This window comes from Amphiura filiformis, chromosome 18 (assembly GCF_039555335.1).
Source record: "Amphiura filiformis chromosome 18, Afil_fr2py, whole genome shotgun sequence".
Classification (NCBI taxonomy): Eukaryota; Metazoa; Echinodermata; class Ophiuroidea; order Amphilepidida; family Amphiuridae; genus Amphiura; species Amphiura filiformis.
Genome location: NC_092645.1, coordinates 36,175,163 through 36,184,675, shown reverse-complemented (window position 1 = coordinate 36,184,675; position 9,513 = coordinate 36,175,163). Strand labels below are relative to the sequence as shown.

The following is a 9,513-nucleotide window of genomic DNA, read 5'->3' as shown; positions in this document are numbered from 1 at the left end:
ACTAGTTTGAAGCTAAAATTAAGCTATATGTTGACAAATTGAGCAAAATCGCGCGAGGCGCGAAAAAATGTGGAATTTAAAAGCTACCGGTATATAAGGTTAATTTTAGCGGTCCATCGAGGGGGGTGCTGCATCAGATTCTTGATCTTGGAATGGTCAAAATTCTGGAATTTTGACAATTCCAAGATTCTGACGCAGCCTGTCAAAAACTTGGAATTGTCAGAAAAAATTTGAAATTTAAAAGCTATATTAGGTTAATTTTAGCGGTCCATCGAGGGGGGCCGGGTGCTGTATCAGATTCTTGGAATTGTCAAAATTCTGGAATTTTGACAATTCCAAGATTCTGACGCAGCCTGTCAAAAACTTGGAATTGTCAGAACTCTAGAATTTCGACAGTTCAGGTTTCTGACGCAGCCTGTCAAAACTTAGAATTGTCAGATTTCTAGAATTGCGACAGCGCCCCTGTCGTAATTCTGGAATTTCGACAGGGACGCTGTCAAAATCTTGGAATGGTGCCTATTCGTGTCATTTGACAAACAAGAACGAAATGACCTCCGTGCAGTTTGTGTAAATGCCCGGTAGAAGGACGCTGATTGGTCCGTGCTGCCAGACCGTGCTTGTTAATATATAAAAGTGATGTAGGATAAGTTCTTCTAATCATAGAAGTACGCAAATAAAATCTTGCAAAGACAGATGTAAGTTCGAAAAATTTGTCAAAAATTGGGAACAATTTCTAAATAGGCCTACTATTATTAAGGGGGTACTACACCCCTGGCCAATTTTTTGCCTATTTTTGCATTTTTCTCAAAAATTATAGTGCATTGGTGACAAGTAAGATAGGTATATCATAGGGCAAGGACTACAACTACTGCACTGAAAATTCAGCAACTCAAGGCAAGTAGTTATTGATTTATTGATCAAATATTGGTTTTCCCTCATTTTTGACTGTAACTCCACAACTGTTGTCTGTGCTGAAATAAAAATTCCAGTGCAGTAGTTGTAGTCCTTGCCCCTATAATATAAATATATTACTTGTCACCAATGCACTATAATTTTGAGAAAAATGCCAAAATAGGCACAAAATTGGCCAGGGGTGTAGTACCCCCTTAAAGTAAGCGACTAAAAAGAATGGGCCTACTATCACTTTCCTTCTTTTATGCACGCATTTTGTGCTTCTTATCTACTTCTATAAAAATTCCAAAAATCTGACAACAAGAATAAGGAACTTTCAAATTTCCAGAATTGTGACAATGCTCCATTGTCAAATATTAGGAATCTTATTAAAAATTCCAGAATTGTGACAATATGCTCACTGTCAAATATTAGGAATTATAACAATTCCGGGATTGTGACAATATTCTCACTGTCAAATATTAGGAATTAAACAAACTGTCAAATATTGGTAATTTTATTAAAATTTCCAGAATTGTGACAATATTCTCCGGGAATATTCTCAGTGTCAAATATTAGTAACTTTCAAATTGAAAACACCCAAATAAATAAAGAAATAATTTATTAAATAAATAGAATACCTAAATAAATACGATTGTGTATGAGTAAAGTATATAGGTATTCATTTATTTATTTATTTATTTATTTATTTATTTATTTATTTATTTATTTATTTATTTATTTATTTATTTATTTATTTATTTATTTATTTATTTATTTATTTATTTATTTATTTATTTATTTATTTTTATTTATTTATTTATTTATTTATTTATTTATTTATTTATTTGATCTTGTATTGGTAGGAATTGTACCATGTTTGGAATTTGACAATAAAAACTGTACAATTCCTAATATTTGACAGATAACTTTTACAACAAAGTAGGAACATTAAGATAATCGTGGCGCGTCACCACCACCAGCTGGGTGTGGCTGGGAAGTAAGATAGACATTATAACGTATATGTGAGGGATTTCAATACACTTAGGCTATATTGATGATATTATCAATAAAGTGATATTTAGTGATTTAAAGGGGTATTCTGCATGGTGACTAAAACATCATTCAGAAGCATTGTAAAACATGTTCAACATACGTTCATAATACTGAATTAGTTCATTCATTCATCCGTGACACTGTTAAAATTATATTAACAACATACAAAAGACAATTGACTAAATTCCAGTATACTTCCCCTCCCCTCTACATTATTAAACTGTAGGCGGCAGTCATTCACTTTTAGGCCTAGGCCTATGTGGTTCTCATACCCGTTTCAATATGTTCCGTACCGGGGGGACACGTATGATTGCTGGGAAGGCCGTTCAAGGCCGCCCCTCTCCCACCCCACCATCATGCAACCCTAGCTACTAATATGGCTGCCCGAACCCAAACGGTAGCTCAGTGCACCTCTAAACATTTTATGCAACTAAATCGGGGGTTTTCCCGGGTTTTTCCCCTTCAGAATATCGCTTTAAACGTTGATTAAGAAAATAACATGAACCCGACGTTACAAAATAATTCCAAGCTGTCGAAATTCCATCCCGATAATACGCGGATTTAGGGTTTCTCTACCGGAAGTCATTTTGTGCCGAAATTTCTTCCCACGATGCAATATGCGTATTGCATAACAAAGGAGATGGATTAACTTCTATATCTATTGTTATGCAAAACGCTTATTGCATTGTGGGAAGGAATTTCGGCACAAATTGACTTCCGGTAGAAAACCCTAAATCCGCGTATTCCAAAGATCTGACACACCAGGGGTTAAAAAAAAAGCTGCGAGCGAAAAATGTGTAAGTAGTAATAGGCCCTAATACTAATAGCAAGTATTAATGCTATAGTGAAAACTATTCTGTAAAATTTCTGTTCGTGAATTATTAATAGGCCTAGGCCTAATTAGTAAATCTTTATCAATACCTGCACATTATTTTGTTCCTTCAAAAATACTTCAATTGGTTAACTGAAGCGTATTCTAACTGTCTAACCGTTCTAACTGTTTACGCGAAAATGACTATATCGCATCCGACCCCCCCCCCTCCCCCGGTCTTCCATGGGTAAGTAAATGTAACAGCGCCATCTCATCTGCGGAGCTGCGTTTACCTTTTAGAACAGCAGAAGTCAGTGAGCAGTATACGGCAATGAAAGTATTTCTAAAAGTGTTCTTAGAATATAACTGATTTTTAATGCTAATTTATTGTGCAGATGATTACATTTTTCAAATATTAGTGGGAGGGTTTTCAATGAGATATTTTTTGTGTAAAAACTGAAGCATCCTAAATGTATAAAAAATATATATATAAAAATATTAACTGTATACCGGGTACTGTAGGCCTACATCATACGATTTGTGATACCCAATCGCGGTACAATTGATCTGTTTTAGAAGGCAGATTATCGTTTATCTTAATTTTATATATTAATAAAATATTGTTTGAATTTAGTGAAAATGTAGACTGAAAAGATGGTGAAAAAACCTATGTCCCGTGATCTGTGTAAACATTACACAGAAGCTCGCTATTTAAATATAAAGGTACGGTCGGGGGCAATTTGCATGATGATGGGCATAAATGGTTGTGGAGTCGATCTAGGAACCTGTCCCTCTGTCATATATCTTAGAGCTGTCCTCCAACATGGCTGCAATTTCAATTCTCGCTATTCGCAATACGCGATACACTTTATTGTACATAGGCCTAGAGGCCAATGTATTATCACAAAATAGCTAGCACTATACAGTTTAGGGGTGGTGCAATAATTCTCAAAATGGTCTGCCAAATATCGCTCCCCCCCCTTTGGCCGTGCCAAAAAATCTTTGCCCCCTCCCCCCTTCTGACGTGCCAAATAACCTCTCCACTTTTGATGTGCCAAAAAATCTTTGCCCTCCCCCTTACACATGCAAGATTTTGGGGAACCTGAATTTAAAACCTTAAATTGTCTCATATAATGCGAGCGCAGCGAGCAGGAAATTTTGCATAGGCCTATTTGAATGTGTTTCTAATGTTTTCCTACACCTTTTTAGGGCGTAATATAGAAACGGTGCCCAAAATATCTGTGCCAAAAATCGCTTCCCCCCCTTTCGACCTGCCAAAAATTGCTTGACTCCCCTTTCGACCTGCCAAAAATGATTGCCCCCCGTTTTGGCCTGCCAAAAAATCTTTGCCCCCCCTATAATTCACTACCCTGGGGTACACATAATTATTGCACCAACCCTTAGGCCCTAATGTTTTTAAGCAGGTAAAATCACAAAATATGGTACCGTACGTCCTTGATGGTAATAATGATATTAGCTTCAAATTTCTAAATGGCTAATTATAAATCAGGCGGCGGACTGGTCTTGCGAACTGGTACTAATCGGCTAGCTGCGCACGGCGTGGGTTCGAGGCCCATACGCATTTTTAATTTCATTTTAGGGAAATAGGGCTAGGCGAATTTATATAATGGCGTAGGGTGGTGTGGCCTTTTACTTTACTTTAAAAACAAAAAGTTATAGCGCCACCATTAAACATTTTCTAAATACACAGCAAAAAATAAAAGCTCAATATTGAGTAAAATATTACTCATCACGATAGTAAAAAGGGAGCTAGTCGAATTTTGAGTAATTTTTACTCAGCTTCGGTTGATTAATTGTTTACTCAGCACATGTTGATTAAACTTTACTCAATATTGAGCTATATTGAGTAGTTCCCTTTTTACTCAAAGATTAGACTAAAATTTACTCTTTCACTTGGAGTAATATTTGCTCAACTTTTGTTGAGTAAAATTTACTCAAAATTCGACTAGCTCCCTTTTTTACTCAAAGATGAGAGTAAATTTTACTCATTGACTATGGAGTAATATTTGCTCAACGTTTGTTGATTAAATTTTACTCAATATTGAGTAGCTCCTTTTTGCTCTGAAACAAGGAAAAATTTACTCGTTTAACCTTGAGTAAAGGTTTACGCAAGTGTTGATTAAAACGATTAGTCATTATTTGAGTAAAACTTAAGTGAAAAGATTTGCAAAATGATGAAGAGTAAAGTGTTACTCAACATTTTGGCAACATGAAACGTATTTTACTCAACAAATATTGAGCAAAAAACACTTTCGAGTTGTATTGTGGCTCCATCTGCAGCTGGAACAAAGCAGTATTTTAAACTAAAAGAATGAAAAGAATACGAAATTAAATATAATATTCTGCATTTTCCTGGTTTTATTTTCAAAACAGGTATCAAATAAATCACAATATAGCATGTCTATTGTCTCATTACCCAATGTGAGCAAACATAGAATAAAATAGAAGCCGGTCACCTCTCCCAAAACTTTTGATGTGAAAAAGTCATTTGAAAATTAATGTTATAGATGCTCAGTGTTTTAAAATGGCCAGAAATTAAGTCTTCACTTCATTATGTTTTAACACTCAAGAATGGTCTAATGTTACCAGGTTCTTTAGTAGCTGATATAGTGTCCAGGAACTGCCAAATAGCAGTGATCAGCCTGTACATGTACTGGATATGCTAAGTCATTGTATGTGAAGGATTTGGTATATCTTGTGCACAAGTTCTACAACTTTCATCACTGTTGCGCATTGAAAAAGCTTGCCTATCCATTATAAAAACACTGTTCTGGATTCAACTTGCTTCACAAGTATATAAATGGCAGCGTGTGTCCAGTAAAGTTGGCGAGGAACCAGTCCAAAGCTGTGCCTTCCTGAAACATGTAAAATAAAAGAAAATGTAATAAAGGACATTAATTTCATGGATTGGGACTATTCAAGTGAAATAAAGCTGCCTTAAAATAGAAAATCCACTACCTTTTCATTGTATCAACCATAAATCAACCATAAATTTGTTTGGTACTCGAAAGTGATGAAGTAGATGGAAGGTTTAAAATATAAATAACCAAATTGATGGATGTCTTATTTTTAAACTGTCTATAATTGGTCAGATGGTATATAACCAAAAATGAAAACTCTTGCTGAAATTCTTGAAATATTAAAGCAAATATGACATATTTACATGTAATTTACATTGTAATCACCCATTGCATTGGCATTTCTACTTTCATGCGATTTTGCAAATATTTAAAATATCTTTATAATTATTATATTATTATTCCTGTGATAGCGGGCAATGCTATTTTCAAGGGGACACAAACTTTAGGAGACAAGAATTTACAGAAATGGTAAACAAGATAATTATAAGATTCGCGCCCCGGGATTCGCGCTTGATTATTCAAAGTTCACGATAGCCAACACCTGTCGGGTGAGGATGAGAGGTTCTACATGGGGTTTTCCCCTTGGCATTTGAGGTTTCATGAACTACACATTCAATGAACTACATGTATTCTGAAATGTACAAAGAAATTGGCAAGTTAAATGCAACATTATTGATAGAAATTTACCTGTTGACTGACGTTCGTGCATTTTTCTTCAACACCTTTCCTGGAAAGAGGTAGGGCAGCACAAAAATCCCGAAGTCACATCTGATCTGTAAGTAAAATATAGATCAATATTATAAATGCACTGAAAAAGAAAACTGCCTATGGAAAAAAAATTTCAAGTGATATTTTGCAATGGTTTCACTCTCCTACTACATATATAACTGCAAAAAAAGTTATGTGGCACGAGTCAACATCAGGATCAGGGACGTAGCAAGAGCTTTGGGGCATATGGACAAGGAGTAGTGTGAGGCCTTCTAAACATCTCCTTTATCAGCCCTATCCCTATCCACTTCATTTTCGTTTTTGCTCGGGGCACAGTGTCGACTTCCTATTCGATAAATATAAATTTAATACTCCGTTGGTGAGCGACGGGCGACTGGTATTTCACCGAACGCAAGAAAAGGAGTTCTATCTGATTGGCTAGCAATCGATCGCTTAGGTCGCTTAGTAGTCAACTACAAACTCAAAACTGAGCATCGTATTCAATTCGATTGAAATCGATATTCTATTATTGCCGTAGATAAAGAGAGTGATAGTGTGTCAATAATGTGCATTGTATTGCAGCTGGATTTTACATGCATTCTTTTATATAAATTTTTTCTCAAAGAGTTGAATATGATCAAAATTTTTACTCAGGATTTCAAATTTTTTACCCGCAAATTGCAGTTAAACATATCCACAGCAAAATACCGGTCCTCACTAATTAGTGTATTTAATTTCCAGTTAGTGTATTTAAGATAAAACCTGACAACAAATAAAATTTTCTTGCAATAGAAATATCATATGGGATACTGATATGGTAGGCCGCAACCGCCACAACGTGGAGCTGCTACGCGTAGCTGACTTTTTGCTCCGTGGAGCCAAATTGACCAATCATGATCATGTTAGAGTTTTTCATTACTCGGAGGTAAAACTGACTAATTAAGTACGACTTACTCATTACGTGAAGCGAATTTATTCATTAAGAATTTGCCAGACGAGCGTCACGTAGTTGCAAGATATCCTAGGTCACGAAAGTTATGATTCAAAAAGTAGTTTATGAAAAGTACGAACTGACTTATTATTAAGATGGACATGCACTCATAAGAAACTCATACAGTATTGTACATAACTATAGCTAGGCAGAGTGGTGGTAAACTATGCACACAGTTCTGCGATCTGCAGTGTATCGCCGGGAGCTAATTTGTATAACTTGTGCGGTGTCCCTGCGGAATTCGACCTTCAGCAAACTGCAAACCAGTTCGGATTTACTTTATATACTAGTAGTAGGCCATACATACTGTAGTTACTGTCCGTTTTCCTATACACAATACTCAGTGCGCTCACCATTGACGCGGGACCTCTACAAATAGTGTATGTTAGAAGTATAGGCCATTGCCTAGTTGACGTCACTACTGTGTAAAAATAACCGGCCAATATTTAAAGTATTCTCTGAAATTCTAGAAAATATAGTTTTGTAACATGTCCTAAATTTTTAGCTAATTTAGGTGTTTGGAAATATTGGTACTTTTGTACCAAAAAATATGAAGAAATTATTTCTAAACCGTGTTAAGTCATTAAGCTTCTCATTTTCAAGAACGCTGGTTAACAATAAGCAGACTATTGTCTCATTTCGTAAACAAAAGCCCACAGTATTGTTACCTTGCGTTCGCTTTATAATCGTTCACCCAACTGAAACTATAATACCAGCTCATTGCTCATTGCACAGGTAAAACAGACACAAGTGCAGTGTGTATTTAACCAGAGAAGATCTGATGTAACATAGTTGAGCCGTTTTCATTGAGTGTTATCTTGGTTTAATAGCTTTTAATAGGGTTTAAGTCCTTCAAAGGTCGTGGTGAGTTCTACTGTAGACATGACTGCATCATGATTATTTTTAAGTCAACAACATTCAACAATATGATCACCGTGATAGTATGAGAGTATCAGTACCGTGGGTGTCAGTGATCCTGGCCTGACACAGTAGACAAACAAACAAACAAACACGCCACACACATGACACATGCATGCAAGGTAACATTGACTATACACTAATCAAACAATGGTATTGATCCTGTACAACTGGTCGTGGTTTATTTACAATCGATTCATTTAAAATCCCCATAGTAAACATTAATTTTGGCAAGAGTTTTCTCTCTCTGGAACGAGGATGCATCCACTGGCTCCGCGTAATGAAAAGATCTAACATGACTGGTCAATTTAGCTCCGCGAAGCGAAAAGTAAGCTACGCGTAGCACTGAGCTCCACGTTGTGGCGGTTACGGCCAGCCATATATTGATCATGCGAAAATCGTAAAACATAGAATAGAAACAGTGTGGCAGGCGCTCAAAATCTCAAATTGTATGCTTAGCCTGATTTGCACGGCCTATCTCGAATAAAATCACCATGCGTAGTTGTTGAAAAACGTGAGGATTCATCATACTATCACGGCAATTTTTAACACGAAGATATAGGGATGATGACGGTGTGCGGGGCCCATGGACTTTGTCCACCCTATCCACTTGCTGCTACGCCCCTGGTCCCCGGGCCTGGTCCACATCAGCGTATGTACTTCGAGGTTGCTCAGACTAGTACATAAGATATACGATCGCAAATATACAAGTACACAGCTAGCATGGTGAGCCGATGCCCATACTGATAAGCTTATTAAACTAACTTAAAAACCTGTCTATATCCGGTTCAAATCATACAATAAGATTTCTAAATTGTGTAACAGGTATATGGACATAAAGTTATGAATAATAGTAATGAAATTAGTACCTTCAAATATTGGTTGTACTGCTGACAAACTCCATTCCACCAGCAGACACTGCACCTCCGCATCCCAGCTCCGCTTTTATACGCCATGATGACATGAATTTTAATACGTCGTCGAATTAAACTTACTCCGCGTGTTGAATTTACTACGCGATTTGAGTAAAATACAATGTGGCGATTAAAATATTTTACTTCTTTCCATTGACCATTTTTACTCTGGCAAAGAGTTGTGTCAAATATCGTCTTTTACTCGTTGATGAGTAAATAATTGGTCTATTTTTTAATCAACATACTTTAGTCGGTAGCACTTTACTCCTTATTTTTTGCTGTGTAAGAATTATAGAGAGCGCTATATATCACTTTACCGTTTCACGTTTGCTGTGATCCGTT

The 9,513-nt window shown here is 36.3% G+C and overlaps 1 long non-coding RNA gene across 1 annotated transcript; it reads right to left on the bottom strand.

The window, feature by feature from the left end:
- Positions 1 to 5,314: 5,314 nt before the first annotated feature.
- Positions 5,315 to 9,186, bottom strand: LOC140140166 (uncharacterized). Its single transcript, XR_011857223.1, has 3 exons — positions 9,127 to 9,186; positions 6,328 to 6,413; positions 5,315 to 5,634 (listed from the first exon to the last, which is right to left on the bottom strand). It is a non-coding gene; the product is annotated as an uncharacterized lncRNA (long non-coding RNA).
- Between the last annotated feature and the right edge of the window lie 327 nt (positions 9,187 to 9,513).